Source organism: Macrobrachium rosenbergii, chromosome 7 (genome assembly GCF_040412425.1).
Source record: "Macrobrachium rosenbergii isolate ZJJX-2024 chromosome 7, ASM4041242v1, whole genome shotgun sequence".
Classification (NCBI taxonomy): domain Eukaryota; kingdom Metazoa; phylum Arthropoda; class Malacostraca; order Decapoda; family Palaemonidae; genus Macrobrachium; species Macrobrachium rosenbergii.
Genome location: NC_089747.1, coordinates 14,086,942 through 14,106,433, shown reverse-complemented (window position 1 = coordinate 14,106,433; position 19,492 = coordinate 14,086,942). Strand labels below are relative to the sequence as shown.

General features: G+C 37.6%; 1 protein-coding gene across 5 annotated transcripts in view; it reads right to left on the bottom strand.

Moving 5' to 3' along the window:
• Window positions 1-19,492, bottom strand: part of LOC136840144 (pseudouridylate synthase RPUSD2-like) — a 1,228,991-nt gene that overhangs the window by 266,041 nt on the left and 943,458 nt on the right. The window lies entirely within an intron of this gene.

The window sequence follows — 19,492 nt, the reverse complement described above, 5'->3', positions numbered from 1 at the left end:
TGAGATGATGATAACGGACATAGGTAATTGATAACAACAAAGAATGGATGTTATAGCAATGACAGAATGAATATAGCCACTGTACACGCAGAATGACCGAACCTGTGAGTCATAAAATGACAAAACTCTTAACAGCAAAGGGAATGAACCACTGACAATTAAAGAATGAAGAACGTCAAACCAATCATGTAAAAAGTGATAACATCCAATGAAACAATGTTGAAGAATCACAAAGGAAACGTTTCGTTCTTTAACATGCTACCTTTGTCTCAAAGTAAATCTTTTTATAATAAAAGGAAATGTGTGCCTATTATTTATTTTTCTTGTGTGTAAGTGCAACAGTCTACGGGAAATGAATTCCTCTTTCACACCTACCGTCTTCCAGCTCGGGGTCCAACCCCTCTCAAAACTGGCTCCTACATGTCAACGCAGAAAGAAGGTACTTTTGTATGATTTTCGGGGACATGGTAACACCCCTGGTCGGGACTTGCCGTCGCGACCATCTCTTATATTACCGAAATTTTCGACAGAATGGATACACTAGTCATTCTATAAAAATAAAATATTTTAGATATACCTCTTTAATTAAACCACTCTGTTGTTTTAACAAGCTGAATTCAAAAGGAAAACACGCCATTTTATATTTTTCTGTTTGATTCACGTACTTCACTCTAAAAAATATTGTTAACTAACGTTCGAAACAGAAGGCTGACCTGGTGAAAACAGAAAAGAATAAAAACCTGTACGAACAACGATGCACTAGAAATTTAAACACAAAGTGAAGCTGCAAAAATGGGGGTCACTTTTCAAAATTCCACGAAACTCGTTTTAAAATATAACATTACTGGTTTCCTTCTCTATATAATAAAATCATATTTCCTCATCGGTATAAATAAAGTGATAGATCAGTTTCTATAATACACCAAGCACAGCATTTAATAATCCTATATTATTAATTTTAAAATTTTCCGGCGAGGGGGCGGAGTTCAGCATGTGAATGTGGAATAGCATAAGACGTTTTCTACGACCAGTGGTGGGGTTTAAAGTATTTACTGCATTTTCAAATTCTTCAGCCGGAGGGTAGAAGGTTGTTCTGAAAATTTTGGTGTGGTGTTGGCAACACCATTTATGATAAATTCAACAACGTCCAGACCCAAGATGTGGGAGTTAAAAAAAAAAAAATAAAAAATAAAAAAAAAAAATAAAAAAAAAACTGACGTGACTAGGAAAGTTGGATATCCAGATTCGAATTGGAATTTAGTCCTCCAATGGAATTCAAGATGGTATATTGAATTTCAGCTGAACATGCGGTAACACTTGTGGGATGCACAAGCTTTACTTAAGCATAGATCTGGTCTAATGGGCCTACTAGGAAGATTTCAAATGCCCAATAAATAAGTTTCTAAGTCATGAAACACAACAAACAGCATGAAGACTTGACTTGCCCGTACACTTGGCGTCACGTCGATAACTCATTTGGCTGCTGAATAGTAAGCTTCCCTGAAAATTCCTAATCGGTGAATGCTTCTTATCAAGCTGTCCCGTTGAGGGGGTTTTGATTCGTGGCTGGTGGCAGCAGTAGTGCGTTCAATATCAACATATTTTGGCCCCGTAAGTGACCAGGGTCTCCACAAAATTCAAAGTTATTTGGGATGGCATCCTTGAATTATTATTCTCAAACTATCGTCGTGGGGCTTTAGAGGATACGTCAAAATATATTAAAACAGTAAGAAGTAAACATGGTAAATGTTCTGCAGTGTTGTTGGCATTAATATCTGCAACATGTCACAAAATAAACACGCAAATAATTACATGCAACATTGCCGTCTAAATCTGATTTCTGGCAGCTACACTTGTTTACCAGTGAGTGAAATCATGAACGGAGAAACAGTCCGTTAACAAACAAATATGCTTTGTTTGCTAACGCCATCATCCTTAGAGCAAACAAACATACGTAAGTCACCATCATTTCAAAGCCCTCGTCACCAAATAAAATAAATGTACCCTCGAAAATAAGGTAAGCGAAAGATGAAGAACATTTTCATTCGCCATTCTATTCCGATTTTTTTCCAGCCACATAACTTTATGGAAATCTCCCCGGCATGCAACTGCATAATTCAGTGGATCAACACAAAACAGGACGCAGGCAGTATTAGTCGAGTTCCCATGACAGTTTTAATTACCAAGCCTTAATAACAGTTCCACGTTCGCAAATATGTGCATTGTAATGAAGCAGAATATGAACGCACACACACACACACACACGCAGGCCTAAACGGATGTAACTAGGTTTACATGGAAGCCTCCGGATTTAAAACTAGGTTAAAAGGGGGTGTGGGTAGATTTTGCTAGACATCAATGCTGACTCCAGAATTTAAAAAGGCAGATAGAAATAAAAACAGATAGTTTTTCTACTCTTGTTTCTTATTATTTGCTTTCACAAGAATCAAAGCAAATAATTCCCGATATAAATGTGAAAAAGGAAAGAAAAGTTTTACTATCTATGAACTCAGCTCATAAACACAAGGTTCATTTTGCAGAGCGAATTGCCTCTAAAGGGGTCGTTTCAACTTCTGAAACTAATACGACATAGCCATTCTGCTCTTGAGTCAACAGCCTCTCTCTCTCTCTCTCTCTCTCTCTCTCTCTCTCTCTCTCTCTCTCTCTCTCTCTCTCTCTCTCTCTCTCTTTGTGATTTCATTTCATTCTTTCATTTCACTACATTCTCTTTTGCTTTTTCTGTCTCTGAGTTAATCCTTTTAAATAAACATATACAATTTTGTTCTTCTCCCCATTCACTCATTATCTTATCTTTAATTCCTAACATACAAATTCCCACAAAATAAATGATCTTTCTTCCTCTTTCCAAAAATTATCTCTCTTTCTCTTTCCAAAAAATTAACCTTCTCTCTCTTTCCATTCCCTTTCTGAAGATACGGCTTAATTTCTCCAAATGAGGTCAATCCTTTCCGAAGGATGTAAACTTTTAATTTTTCCCCTAACAGTAGAAATTCCTTCGCTTTCCGCTTTTCCTGAAAGTTCTCCTCCCTCATAATTCACCTCTTCACTTTCTCTCGCTCATTCTTTCTTGTCATTTCGTTACTTCATTTCTTTCTTGTCATTTTTCATGATTGATTTCTTCCATTTTTTATATATTTCTTCCATTTTTCATTTTTATGATATGATTTCTTCAATTATTATGATATGATTTCTTCATGATTTATTTTTTTTATATTTTCTTCCATTTTTTCATGATATGATTTCTTCCATTTTTTTATATGATTTCTTCCATTTTTTTTTATATTTCTTCCATTTTTTATGATATGATTTCTTCCATTTTTTATGATATGATTTCTTCCATTTTTTATGATATTTCTTCCATTTTTTTATGATAAGATTTCTTTCATTTTTTATGATATGATTTCTTCCATTTTTTCATGATATGATTTCTTCCATTTTTTATGATATGATTTCTTCCATTTTTTATGATATGATTTCTTCCATTTTTTTATTATATGATTTCTTCCATTTTTATATGATTTCTTCCATTTTTCATATTTTTATGATATGATTTCTTCCATTTCTTTATGATATGATTTCTTCCATTTTTTTATTATATGATTTCTTCCACTTTTTTACATGATTTCTTCCATTTTTTTATGATATGATTTCTTCCATTTGTTTATTATATGATTTCTTCCATATTTTTATGATATGATTTCTTCCATTTTTTATGATATAATTTCTTCCATTTTTTCCCCACATTTCCTCTCCTTCAAAGAAGCTATTTTTCCCCTTCTTAGCAAGGGATCTATTCCTCTTTAACCTCCCTTCCTTCCTCACCCTCTTGACTACCAATTATTCTTTAGCTCTTTCTTCTTATCCTTCTACTCCAAACGTTCCTCCTTCTTCCTCATTTCACCTCAACCAATTTCTACCCTAGTATTCCCTCTGTTCGTTCTCTTACCAGTCACTTTCATCCCTTCTCTCCCTATCCCTCCTCCCTTCCAAATACCTTCCTCTCCTCCTCCTCTTCCTCCTCCTCCCCGTTCAACACACCTCATTCTCGTCTTCTCCATTTATTTTTTCCGTCCTTATATTTTCAGACTTGACATTTCATTTTCGGTAACCTCCATCGGCTTCTCTTTCACCCGCCCAAGCAGCTCCTTGTCAATGAATCATTAACTCTTGCATTATTTACTCTTCAGCGCAAGTCAGGGAGGAAAAGAATGAGGGGGAACAGAGAGAGAGAGAGAGAGAGAGAGAGAGAGAGAGAGAGAGAGAAAGAAATGTAACAGGAAAAAATTAATCAGTCGTCGGCAGGGAAATACCACTGCAAAACACAAGAGAGAGAGAGAGAGAGAGAGAGAGAGAGAGAGAGAGAGAGAGAGAGAGAGGAGCCACCAAGAAATAAATGATAGAAAAATAAAGAAAAAATAAAATAAAACAGGAAAAATTAATCAGTCGTTGGCAGGGAAAAACCACTGCAAGACGAGAGAGAGAGAGAGAGAGAGAGAGAGAGAGAGAGAGAGAGAGAGAGAGAGAGAGAGAGAGAGAGAGAGGAAAAAAATTAAATAAACTGACAAAAAATAAAGAAAAAATAAAACCAAGAAATAAATGAGGAAAAATTAATCAGGAAAATTTAATCAGTCGTTGGCAGGGAAAAACCACTGCAAGACGAGAGAGAGAGAGAGAGAGAGAGAGAGAGACTGGCAATACATGATTGAAAAAGTAAGAAAGAATAAAATAAAACAGGAAAAAATTAACCACTCGTTCGGAAAGAAATACCATTGCCAGACATGATTGAAAAAGGAGAAAGAATAAATAAAACAGGAAAAATTAATCACTCGTTCAGGAAAATACCATTGCCAGAGAGAGAGAGAGAGAGAGAGAGAGAGAGAGAGAGAGAGAGAGAGACTGACTGTCATGTACCCTCTGTACTTCGACACGACACAGAAACTGAAAAAAAAAGATACAAGACAATGCTGGAGGTGAGAAATAAGATTATCTCGGGAGAAAGCGTTCCGAGATTAAACGCCTCCTTTATCTGCCGACTGGCTCAAACATCCCTCGAGGTAATGGAAGCAAATTTTAAATGGCTGAATAATTCATGACTCCCTCTCACCCACAGCCTCCTTGGAGGGTCACCCTCTCACCCAAAGGTTGCTTCCAGGATTCTCTCTCAGCCAAAGGTTCCTTCCAGGGTTCTCTCTCACCCAAAGGTTCCTTCTAGAGTTCTCTCTCAGCCAAAGGCTCCTAGGGTTCTCTCTCACCCAAAGGTTCCTTCTCGGGTTCTCTCTCACCCGAAGGTTCCTTCTAGGGTTCTCTCTCACAAAGGTTCCTTCTAGAGTTCTCTCTCACCCAAAGGTTCCTTCTAGGGTTCTCTCTCACCCAAAGGTTCATTCTAGGGTTCTCTCTCACCCAAAGGTTCCTTATAGGGTTCTCTCTCACCCAAAGGTTCCATCTAGGGTTCTCTCTCGCCCAAAGATTGTTTCTAGGGTTCTCTCTCACCCAAAGGTTCCTTCTCGGGTTTTCTCTCACCCGAAGGTTCCTTCTAGAGTTCTCTCTCACCCAAAGGTTCCTTCTAGGGTTCTCTCTAACCCAAAGGTTCCTTCTAGGTGGTTCTCTCTCACCCAAAGGTTCCTTCTAGGGTTCTCTCTCACCCAAGGATTCTTTCTAGGGTTCTCTCTCACCCAAAGGTTCCTTCTCGGGTTCTCTCTCACGCGAAGGTTCCTTCTAGGGTTCTCTCTCAACCAAGGATTCTTTCTAGGGTTCTCTCTCACCCAAAGGTTCCTTCTAGGGTTCTCTCTCACCCGAAAGGTTCCTTCTAGGGTTTTCTCTCACCTAGGATCGTCAACAAAGGTTCCCTCATATATCTGGGGGCTTCTAAACCAGATTATCCATCAGCTCAAAGTATCCGCCAAAGGATATCCCCAACGTTCCTACAGTTCCCTGCTAAGGATTCATCCATTTTCTTCCGGTCCTTCAAAGGCTCGGTTTCCTGCGAAGGATTCTTCCATTCTCTTGCGGTCGTAGGTACGATGCCTCTCCCCCCGCCCCCTTCCCCACAGTTTTCACTGAAGGCTTTCTTTCTCACCCAAAATCTCTTCCGGAGACTCCTTCTCATTCAGTCTCCTTGGAAGGATTCGGCGTAATAATTCGTTTCAAGTTCGGCCGGATGAATTATTCACCTTCGGGTTCAAGTTGAACACCGCCACTGACAGGAGGATTGACGCTACGTCTATTTGCATATACCATGGCCACGAGAGAGAGAGAGAGAGAGAGAGAGAGAGAGAGAGAGAGAGATCCATAAAAGATATCCATGAAAAATCAATATCTAGTTATTTGAGAGAAAAAAAAGAGTCCAAAAATCAATACTAGTTATTTGAAAAAAACTCTTACATGAAGAGAGAGAGAGAGAGAGAGAGAGAGAGATTCCAAAAATCAATATAAATTATTTGAAAAAAAACTCTTACATAGAGAGAGAGAGAGGAGTTAGGATGTGATACAACGATATTTTAAAAAAATTTAATATCGATTTGAAAAAAGTTCTTACACGAAAAGTATTATGAGAGAGAGAGAGAGAGAGAGAGAGAGAGAGAGAGAGAGAGAGAAATCTGAGACTCCTCCCTCCATGACCAGCAGCATGGAAGGCATTTTAGTGGAAAGTGCCATCGAGATGAGCCCACTACATATATATTGGTAAGGGTCTTCATCATGGTTGATGTTACACCCGGCCCGAGGACCCCAATGCAGCAGCTGTCTGTCTGTCTGTCTGTCTGTCTGTCCGTCGGTCGGTCCGGCCTCGTGTCTCGGCCCATATCGGATGCGGGCGATTCCCGAATTAACTGCCACCCCGATGGCAGCTGGGGATTCCAGCAGTCATCAGCGATTCCAATAAATCTTCTGCAGGATTCCTCCTCTTCCTCCTCCTCCTCCTCCTCCTCCTCGGTGGTGATTCGCCTCGTTCTGCTCTTTCTCTTTCTTTCTCCCCTACTTTATTTATTTATTTATCTACCTATCTATCTCTATCTCTCTTTTTATTTGTTCATCTACTCTATCTTTTTACCTATCTATCTAATTATATATTTATCTATCTATATATCTATCAATCTATCTACCTATCTACCTCTATCTTTTTATCTATTCATCTATTCTATTTATCTTTTTATCTATTTATATATCTACCTATCTATCTATCTAGTTATATATCTATCTATCTATCTATCTATGTATCTATCTATCTATCTATCAATCAATCAATCAATCTATCAATCTATATAATTATCTATCTATCTATCAATCAATTTATTCTATCTATTTATCAATCTATTCTATCTATCTATATATCTTTTTACCTACCTATCTATTTATCTATCTATCTGTTATCAATTACATTTCCAACTAGAAATAATTACAAGTTTTTTTTCTGGTCTTTTTTTTACTCCATAATTTCCATTTCATCTCTTTTGACATTATTTCCTCACTCTCTCACAGTTCCCTCTGGAAATACTTTCTCTCTCTCTCTCTCTCTTACACTCGTATTTAGCTTTCTAGTTTTATTCATGGATACCCTCCTCTTCCTTTTTCTTTCTTTATATAGGTCTATTTTACAAGAATTATCTCTCTCTCTCTCTCTCTCTCTCTCTCTCTCTCTCTCTCTCTCTCAGTGCTAGTCTAGACGCTAGCCCCTGTGTTTTATGATATTAAATGCAAAAGAACACTCTCTCTCTCTCTCTCTCTCTCTCTCTCTCTCTCTCTCTCTCTCAGTGCTAGTCTAGACGCTATCCCCAGTGTTTTATGATATTAAATGTGAAAGAATAGTTTCTCTCTCTCTCTCTCTCTCTCTCTCTCTCTCTCTCTCTCTCTCTCTCTCAACTCAAATAACTGGATAATCCCACCCACCCCGCCCATAAACTGGGAACAAACCCTACCCAGCATAACCATTTTCGGCAATACTATTGGAGGCTCCAGCCTCAGGGAAAAAGGACATTATTAAAACTTCACGAGAAGAATAAGAAAGCAGACGATCATTATCACCACTCACATCATTTATATTATAATAAATCAAATCTAACACCTTGGATGTTTTCCCACGAGCTGACGACAATTACAGATCGACTTCCCGTCTCTTGACTTGACGAAGGACACTTGGAAAGAGATACGCCAGTGCAGCTTCTGATACCGCCGCCACTAACCTACTAATACTAATAATAACAGCAACTCGAGCACGCCCAATAAACGCATGCAAGAATAATAGAGAGGGCCATCACAGTCAGTAACTGTTTCTGTACTACGCCGCAGCGCAGGCAATCCAATACTCGTCCCGTGCAGGATTCATAGTAAATCGACCGTGCGATGACTCTCTCTTATGTCTTTCGAAGGGCCGTTTGACACCGCCGAATAGCGGACTATATCCGGGGTATTGCCATGTAAAAGAGACAGACGTGGTTATCCCGCGCGCGCATACGCTCACATTCAATGTTCCATCCCGCAATTTTAAAACGGTACATTAACGTTTGTAGAATCATCAAAATCTCCATTCCCAACCCTACCCCCCCACGGGGTACTCCACGAAGATGGGATCGGGCAAGGAAACCCGCTGACAAATGCCGCAGTACGAAGCGAAATCTTTCAATAGGACGCCGATAACGGGCGTTTACGGCGCAAAAATACTCGGCAGTCGTTGTCCGCTGTGAAGAAATATGACCAGCTTTACACCGGGGGATTATTCGTCACGGGGAAAACGTGACTTTACAGTCACATGCTCGAAAGAATAGTCTTGCGCCTGTTCTACAAAATATAACAATTTCGCATGTTTTGCGGGTGCAAGATTATTAGCCAAGCATAATCAAATAAAAACTACAAGCGTAATTCTGCGAATTAAAACTTCTTGTAACATCAGAAATATATCGTTTACCAACTGATCTTACGAACGCAAACAAAATGAAACCTTAATTTCACAATACTGGAATCCACATATGCTTTTATATACATAAATGAAGATTCAAACTTAAAACCTATCTAAAATAAATAAAATAAAATCACTACATCCCATATAAGACGAACGTGTCAGTAACAACATAACCGTCACATTTCGAAAAAACCTGCGACAACCCTCCATACATATTACAGAACCCACTTCAATACTCAGACCAGCCATCTTTGCTCCTTAATATTATATCCAACGGCAGTTCTGGGTCCCGAAAGCTCTCTCGCACACACATGTGCCCATTCATCATTAATGCAATCGTGAAAATTACAAGTACGACAGGGAAGGGTGACGGGCTCTAAGAATTTATGGGAGTCGATGGAATCCGCCCCGTTCCATCCCAGCACTCCTTTGACGCAATACTTCTGGACGAGAGTCTGAGCAACTGAAACAGGTTCCTCAGAGATGAGACAGATATTTAGGAGCTGAAACAGAAACTACACAGAGATCCTTGGGAGCTTGAAAAGTCTTAACAGCTGAAAGAATCTTAGGAGCTAAGCAACAACTTTTCAGGCAATGAAACGGAGATTTTCATGAGATATGGTTACGAGTTTCGCAAGAGCGGAATAAGACATTTTTCAAAGCTGAAAATTATTCTCGGGAGTTTAAATACGAGATTCTTAGGAGGTGAACAATGTGTATAAAGAGCCAAAGCATACACTAAGGCAAGGATCAGTTCTTCCACGAATGATATACAACGTTGTAATAAAAAATGTCAAGAACTTGCTAAAAATATCACCTATCTAGAAACAAGACTCGAGGTGATAATGAAATCGTGATGTGCTGTGAAATTTTCATTGAATTACTGGATGAATAATCTACAGTGCAACTACTAGATCCATGTCTCCTGCCACTGGTCTTTGCAGGAAGTACTGCATCGTAAATGAAGGCATTCATATGCACGAACCGGATTTTCCTTTCAGAAGGTGGTAAGAAAAGAAAGCTTTTGAATCAAAGGAACAAAGAATTTTAGATACATGGTATCCTCTGTGTATATTTTACTGGACAGGGACACGAAGATACGCTTTAAGCTAAAGAGAACGAGAAATTTTACACGTTCGTAGATGTACAGATACATGCATGCACTATATATATATATATGCATTATATATACATATACATATACATATATATATATATATATATTTATATATATATATATATATATATATATATATATATATATATATATATATATATATAGCATATAAGCATGATAAATGCATTGCATAGATTATACTTTTACATCACATCATGCTAATTCTAAACGATTCGTTTCACCCTCCACCCCTTATCTCCTTCTCTCAGTGATAACGGCTGCCAACATGACATTTCAGTGATAACAGTGAAGACACAATAAGAGAAGCTTAAACAAAAAGAGAGAGAGAGAAAAAAGAGGGGTCAGAATAAAAGAGAAAGAATGAAGGGAGAGAAGGAAAAAAAAAAAGGTTTCTCGTTGATTCCAAAAGAGGTTCATCAAAAGACATTTTACGGATGACATGTTAGTTACAATACACTCTAAATTAGATTTCTATCAGAGAGAGAGAGAGAGAGAGAGAGAGAGAGAGAGAGAGAGAGAGAGAGAGAGAGAGAGAGAGAGAGAGAGAGAGGTATTCAAATTTACTCCAAGTTTGCAACAATTAAAGGGAAGTTTACAATGATATACAAACAGAATACCAACATTATGAACAGAATATAATATAACAAACTATGTAACAATTAAAAAACATCTTAAAATAATATACAACAGAATGTACACATAATAAACAGGATATACACATAAAAAGTAATGAGCCCCTCAAAGCTATTCAAAAGATATAAATTCAATTTATCCATCAAGGAACAAAATCATAATTTGAAAAAAATATTCATTGTTTATTACAAACTGGATCGCATGATGTTTAAATGCAAAATAACATAAGGAATGTGAAACAGGAAATGGTTCCTGTTTTGTCTACTATGACAGTTTCTAAATTCACTGGATATATATATATATATATATATATATATATATATATATATATATAAAAAAAATATATATATATGCGTATGTGTGTATATGTGTGTGTTTGCGTGTAATTATTATATATATTTATAAGTGATCAGTAACTAATTATAATTACATATATATATAAAGCCTTAATCGTGATAGTGTGTGTGTGACATCAATCTCTAATGAACAATTATAATTGAAAAGCCTTAATCGAGCTTCAACTTTACACGAGCATGAAAAAACCTTAGAGAGAGAGAGAGAGAGAGAGAGAGAGAGAGAGAGAGAGAGAGCAGAACTTAATTTAAAGTGAAATTGGTAATTCCCAAATGGATTGGCCCACACCTGGAATGGATGTCCCAACCCACCGTCACATGAATTATAATAGAGATGCTGGAGTGCCGAGAGGAAGAAATCTTTCTCTTTTTGTTTTTCGTGAATCTGAGTCAGATAAAAGAATTTTTGTAGTCCATTTGTTCTATTTTTGTATGCTTCCATATAAGCCAAAGCAAATATATAACGATATATATATATATATATATATATATATATATATATATATATATATATATATATATATATATATATATATATAGAGAGAGAGAGAGAGAGAGAGAGAGAGAGAGAGAGAGATTCAACTGCATAACAAATGAGAAAATCGTGTACAGGTACGCGGGAGGAGGAAGAGGGTAATAACATAAAAAGTGACAGAACGAAAATTATGTGAGACAACTCCAACGAACGTGGAAAATTCCTGTTTGACCTTTGACCTTTTCGAAAAAAATTGACCTCACTCTCTAAACCTGATCCATCAGTGGAGTGGGTAAGCCAAATATGAAGTATTTATCTCGTCCTGTTAAAAGGTTACGGCCAAAGTAAAAAAAAAAATGACAGACAGTAAAATAAGACAAACTGTGAACTTAAAATAGATGGTCAGACAAGCAGACAAAAAGAAAAGGTCAATTACAACATGCCCAAGATGTAAAGCTGGGGTATGAAAAAGTGTAGCAAGTGATTTAAGCTCCTCCCCCCCCTTTACCCCGAAAACTTAAACTGATCTCGCCTAACCGTTCTGAGTGACCTCTTCCCAGTGCAATGCCCGAGATCTCACCTAGCGTTTATTTCATTCTTAAATCCACGATTTATGGCGATATATGCAGTAAATGGTTTGTCAGGATAAAAACGCGAAATATATGGTAAAACTGGTAATCATCGACCTTTTGTTTAGGACATATGGAGGACAATTACGAGCCAAAAGAATGGAAATACGTCAGATTTGATGGAATTAAAGGTGATATGAGTGTTGAAGGCGACCACAAACAAGTAAAAAATGCGCCGAAGTTTCTACAGCCCAATCGAGTTTTCTGTACAGCGTATAATCAAGGCCATCGAAAACAGATCTATCTTTCGGTAGTTCGGTATAATGCTGTATGAGCCGCGGCCCATGAAACTTTAACCACGGCCCGGTGGTGGCCTGTCCTATATATTTGACAGATGCACGATCATGGCTAACTTTAACCTTAAACAAAATAAAAACTACTGAGGCTGGAGGGCTGCAATTTGGTATGTTTGATGACTGGAGGGTGGATGATTAACATACCAATTTGCAGCCCTCTAGCCTCAGTAGTTTTTAAGATCTGAGGGCGGACGGACGGACAAAGCCGGCACAACAGTTTTCTTTTACAGTAAACAAAACAGTGTAAGGTAGGATTCTGATTTATAATGAAATGTTATGAGAGAAGTTTGAAAATGAATGGCACGAGGTGTACATGGCATGCAAGGATCTATAAAAGGTAATGACAGAATCATTAAAGCGAATTTCAGAGGGTGTTAAGCATGTATACAGGTAAATCTGATGAACTCTTGAGAGTTTAAAAGTTTTTTTTACATAAAGATATCTGGAGAGCTAATTTGGTGTACAGGAGGGTCTGAGACAGCGATGCATTATTTTTCCATAGCAGAATATCTTCATGGATTTAATATTACTTGAAGTTGGCGGAAAGACTTTAAATTTTGCTGCACGTGCAAAGTTGGAAGACGAGAAAAGGAACCATAAATGTCTTATGGAATGGTTTATGTTCGCAGATGATTCAACACTGACTTGGGACACTGGAGAAGGACACTGAGGAAAAAATCTATGAAACCAATGAAAAAGGTTGACAGTGTGTGCAAGAGGAGAGAAATTGCAAGCAATATAGTGTGTGGGTTCAAGTAAGAATGTGGCATTCACCAATGTCCGACTATTTCTACGAACCTATCCCCTGCTAAAGGAACGATTTAATATTGATAAAAATAAATAGATCTACATATGAAGAGAAAATAAGGACTTATAAAGACATTATTTATGTTAAACTCAGTCATTATGCCACTTCACAATATGACTTATGATTATTAAGCAAGTTCTTCATTTTCCATTTCGAAGGTGGCTGTAGTATGCAATTTTAATGCCCATTCATTATCTTGGGGAGGGCAAGGGGTTGGGATGGGAACAATGGATGGGTGGGAATGATGGCTGAGGACTGGATTATGAGGAAGGAATTAATGGAACTTGAACATAAAATCTAGGCCAGAGGCCAAACTCTGGGATCTACGAGGTCATTCAGCATTGGAAATAATGTTGAAACACTTCTTAGAAGAGGGTGGAAAGTAAGATGGAAAAATGAGCATATGGAAGGAGGTACAGTAAAAGGAGTGAAAGCGATTGCAGCTAGGGACCGAAGGGATGTTGCAAAGAGCCTTAAGTTATGCTTACAGTGCACCGCATGAGGTGCATGACATCACTAGAGAGAGAGAGAGAGAGAGAGAGAGAGAGAGAGAGAGAGAGAGAGAGAGCCACGAAGGGGGTGATGATTTTTGCTTAAATGAAAAAAGAAAGGTAAAGCTTGCCATTACAATCACGTGTTAATATGACTGACTCTAAACTTAGGCTGGGTCATCTCAGCATGGCCTTCTTATTTACTTTCTAACCAATACTAAAAAAATCATTTCAGTTTTTCACACCATCGCCGCCTCCAAAAAACCCCCATCATCGCAATACCGCTCGAAGCCTCAATTCAAGACTTTCCATTGCAAATACGTCAACATACAAAGACAGCCGTTTAAAGGGACGTCCGCATTGATCTTTCCTCCTCGCAGTCCGACAAACACGCACATCTACATGGCAAATTTCCCTATTGGGCAGATCTTATTGCTATTCTAACTCCACTGAACTGTGTAATACAATCACCAATTGCTCGACAAAACAACAGCAGCAGCTCCGACAGCAACAACAACAACAACAACAACAGCAATAATGAGAGGACATCGTTACTTGGAATAACGTTGCAGCCTCCGTTCGCGTTTAATTTCAATATGCATTACTAAGCGGAAGAGAGAGAGAGAGAGAGAGAGAGAGAGAGAGAGAGGGTTTTTAATATTTATCACTACTGAGAGAGAGAGAGAGAGAGAGAGAGAGAGGACTGACAGATGTCAATATATATCACAAAGAGAGAGAGAGAGAGAGACAGAGTCAGGACTGACAGACGTCAATATATATCACAAGAGAGAGAGAGAGAGAGAGAGAGAGAGGACTGACAGATGTCAATATATATCACAAAGACCAGATGTCAAGAGAGAAAGAGAGAGAGAAAGAGCGGCGACATCAAAGCGAATGCTTATGGAACATCCAAAAGGTCACTTTCCCGAACATTGCATACACGCAAAGTGATATCAAACCCTGCCATTTGATCAGCCTAGCGGCAAACGAAGGAGGAGACGCATTATCGCTGCATATGACGCAATGAGGCTCGGTCTGGAATTTATCGTTTGCGCGTCGATACGACGTCGAGACGCATCACTCGTCATTACGATAAATGGTCTCATTTATGATTGCCTCCATGTCTTTTGTCTCTGTGTGTGTGTGTGTGTGTGTGTGTGTGTGTGTGTGTGTGTGTGTGTGTGTGGAGGCGAGAGGCGGGCAATCGACTCCCTCTAATCAGTTAAAGTGACGAATGAAAAGCGGATGATGGAGAGAAGTGGATAAGGGGTCTGAGACGGGATAAGCTTGGATAAGAGAGTAGGTTTGTAAAGTACCGAGCGTTACTGAAGCTTGCAACAAGCCTTAGTGGTTAGAAGCAGGCGGAATTGGGTCATTAATGACAGTGGGAAGCGAACATAGTTAAAAGGTTACGGAAAAAATGAGAGGTCTATAGACCTCCAAAAAGTTATTATTAAAATATATTTTGACCACAAAAAGCACAAGTGTATACATACAAGCGCGCACACGCACACACATACTGAACACATACAGACACAAACAACACACATATATATATACACACCTAAACACACAAACATATCTATCTATCTGTATAACTATCTATATGTATATATATATATATATATATATATATATATATATATATATATATATATATATATATATATATATATACATACATACATACATACATACATACATATATATATATATATATATATATATATATATATATATATATATATATATATTATTCCTGAGAGTTACAACTGTCTCATTCTTCTTCCTCAGTATCCGTTTTCCAAAATTCTCTCTCTCTCTCTCTCTCTCTCTCTCTCTCTCTCTCTCTCTCTCTCCGACGATCACCTCTGATTCAGAAAAAACTCGTCGCAGGGGTCCCGAAAAAAAAAAAGTCAAGAGCAGGTGGATTACCAAAAACAATCCCTTAGCGTCTTTCATCAATACAGCTATGTCGGGACCAACATAAAGGCATTGTTGGTGATAATAAAAAAAGAAATAAGTTAATGAGCAAATAAATCAATAAAAGATAGAAAGGGATAAAGAAGATACACATGTTAACAAAAAAGAGACTCAGATACGACTGAACTAACACATCGAAACCGATACGAAAGGACACACGAACAGGCACAGCATTATAAAAATAATAAATTATAAAAAAAACTATATATATCAAATTTAACGTTAAAGGCAGGTGAAGTAAGCAATGAACAAAAGAAATAAACATATAAATATAAATAAGCAAAAACAGATCTGGATATGTTAAGAGCCTATCTAACGACACTGCAGCAAGCGAATGAACTGACAGACCACTACAGATACGGACGGGGGCACCGACAGGCACTGCAGTATAAAAATAAATAAATAATCAAATACAAGATAAGGAAGAAGGGGGCCGCTGCAGCAGCACACGGTGAGCGAATAAATAAATGAAGAGAGAGATGAATTGGACAACGTCTACTCATTAAGTGGAAGGAGGATGGAAAAACGATAGTGATTGGATAAACAGACAGATGGAGAAATGCTCTTATTTTCATGGTCAGATCAGTCGAAAAGCTGAGAGAGAGAGAGAGAGAGAGAGAGAATTAATAAAACTATAAAACTCTTCCTGACAACAGCTCGAAATACCATCAATCCCTCTGGCCTTGAACCAAAAAAAAAAAAAAAAAGCTAATGAGAATCACACATACACAAAATAGTACCTCCGCTACTGAGAAATGTCAAAAGTCCTTCGCTACACGAATGTCAAAACACAAGAGCAAACACTATAAAAGTTAAAATTAATATCTAATCTGATTTCCATCTAGGATTGCGGGAAAGGAGTTCGGAAAGAGGGGAGCAGATATATCGGAGGGGTGGAGGGGAGGAGAAGTGAATTTAAGATGAGGAGAGGGGGTGCAAGGGTGTTCTTCATGCCCTAAATGTGGCCCAAGAAGCATCCTTTATCAAAATCGAACTTAGTAATAAGCGAGGGAGGTTTTTTTGGTAACAGAGATTTTGGCGAAGGAGGGGCGAAATGACGCTATAGGTTTAAGAGTTAATCGCCAATGAATTTTAAAGTATAATACCCCCCCCATTCTCTTCCCTCCCCCTCCCCTCCTTATTCCACCCTCTCCCTTCCTTCCTCCCTTCTTTTTCACCCCCTCCTCGTTAAGGGAGATGACAATATTACATCGCACTGCGGATAAACTAACGTCATAACGAGGAGGAAGATTGGAGAGAAGGGGAAGGGAGAGAGAGGGGGTGAGGATTGGGTAGGGGGCGGGAGGATGGATGGGGGAGAGAGTGACGAAGAAAAACCACAGTAACGCTGAAAAGGCAGGAAGGAAGAGGAGGGACATTAGAAGAAAGGAGAATGAGGGTATTTTCCATTCACGGGAAAACATGTCACAGACGCTTACGAATGAAATTACTCTTTGGATAAACACTAAAATGAAGTATATGAGAATTAATGTATAAATAATTACAACTGTTTCATAAGACCATAACGAGAACAAAATAAAAGAGAAATCTGTTCAGTGAATAACAACAGCTTCCCCTTACTTCATAAAATAGTAGTTTAACAATGACAGAATGAAAGTATGTAGACATTCTTGACAGAATGCAAGTATGTAGACATTCTCGAGTATGTTTTTACTAGCGTGCATAATACATATGCAGTTTTTCAGCACCGAGAAGTTTACCCCTGAGGGTGCAACAAATGTTAATCGTAACAGCTATTTCCTTTTACTTTTCATCTGCATACAACATTAATAGTTTTAACTGACTACGATTAAACCAAGTCCGACTCAGTCAGGAATCGGATCCAGCTCTCCTCGCTAGTAAGTCGAGCGCCCTAACCGCTGAATTATTACTGGGATTATATAGAATATATGTATATATACGTACATACACAGATATATATTTCTATTTACATATATACATACATACATATATAGATACTGTACATACATACGCACACACAAACATATATATATATATATATATATATATATATATATATATATATATATATATATATATATATATATATATAAAAGCAAGAGAGAGAGAGAGAGAGAGAGAGAGAGAGAGAGAGGGTGTCTACAAACACTGCAGAAAACGGAAAGGATCAACGCCACAGCCACAATGCAATATGTATATGGGATGTGGGGGGTTTGCTTGCTGGGGGGAGGAGGAGGAGAAAGCGGAGGAGTGGACGGGAGAGGAAGACGGAGGGGGGTGAAAGGAAAGGCGGTCAACAAGGCGAGGTTGCAAAGCGTCTGACAGACTGACCGTCCGAGGGCACACTGCAATTCCTTCATGGGAGTCTTGACATCATACGGAAAGCACTGGCAGGCAAGTTGCTTGCAAAAGAGTTCTTGCTTCCCCCTTTGACTCCTCCGCGATATTGCGAACGGCGCAGTCAAGATGTGTGACGATGGGGTGCTGGCCTACCTATATTTTGAAATATTTTTTCGATAATATACATATATATATATATATATATATATATATATATATATATATATATATATATATATATATATATATATATATTATATATAATATATATATATATTATTCTTACAATGTTCTAGTTTTGGAGACTATTTTTGTTTTCATATATTTAGTTGTTCTTCAGATGTTTATATATAGGTATATATATATGTATATGTACATCTATATATACATATGAATTATATATATACAGTATATACAGTATATATATATATATATATATATATATATATATATATATATATATATATATATATATACTGTATGTTAGCGATCCATAGGAACTCGAACTCCCTAAGCGATTATGGCCACGTCTACCTTCACCTAAAATTGCATTATTCAACCGTACAGAATGATCTAGTCAACAAACTTCAGGCATGTGTAAATTACCAAAACAAACGGCAAAAGCATATTCCCTCGAAGACTCATAACCATCTCATCAAAGGTAAATATCTTGAAGAAAAAAATAAACCCCTTACAGTCGTCTGTAGTTCTTCCAGCATAAATATTCTACGAGGCAATCTGCTTGTAGCTTACGCAGCAAACATTAATAGATAGTTTCTTTAATGTACGAGCCGATGTAAAGACAACCTTCATCTAAGCGCAGGCTTGGATGAAACGTGCAAGAAAAGAAAGGAATAGCAGAAATAATTACAAAAATTCATCCCATTGAAAGATATGAGATTATATGTTTTGAAAAATCTAAAGCATGGAGAATATCTATAGCCTGTCTGGGTAATTCTAAGAACTGAAAATATATAAAAAGTATCTTGTACATCACATGACTCGCAATCTCATCACCAAACATTCAGGGCTGAGAACGAAAGGGTGACATATTTAAAAGTTCCGCCGCATAATCAACGTAGTCTTGGAAAATTATTAAAAAGAACAGGGTTGATAGAGGACTAACATCTCTGCATTGTTAAAAATGAACAAATAAATTAAAACTGTTAATATTTGCAACAGAACATAGGACACTTGTTTGGGAGGTAATGGGTTATGATGATGCCTGCAATGCCAAGCTAACCAAGTGAATGAGTGAAAAAGGTTATAAAAATTATCAGTATTATTATTATCTGCATTATATTATTATTAGTATTATCATCATCATTATTATTTCTAATTAATCTATTCTTAAAGACTTTCCAGTTCTACCTAAGATGAGAACGCTTAGTATTATTTTCTAAAATAACCAGCTTTAGAAAACTTTCCATTTTACGTACGGCCCAGCAAC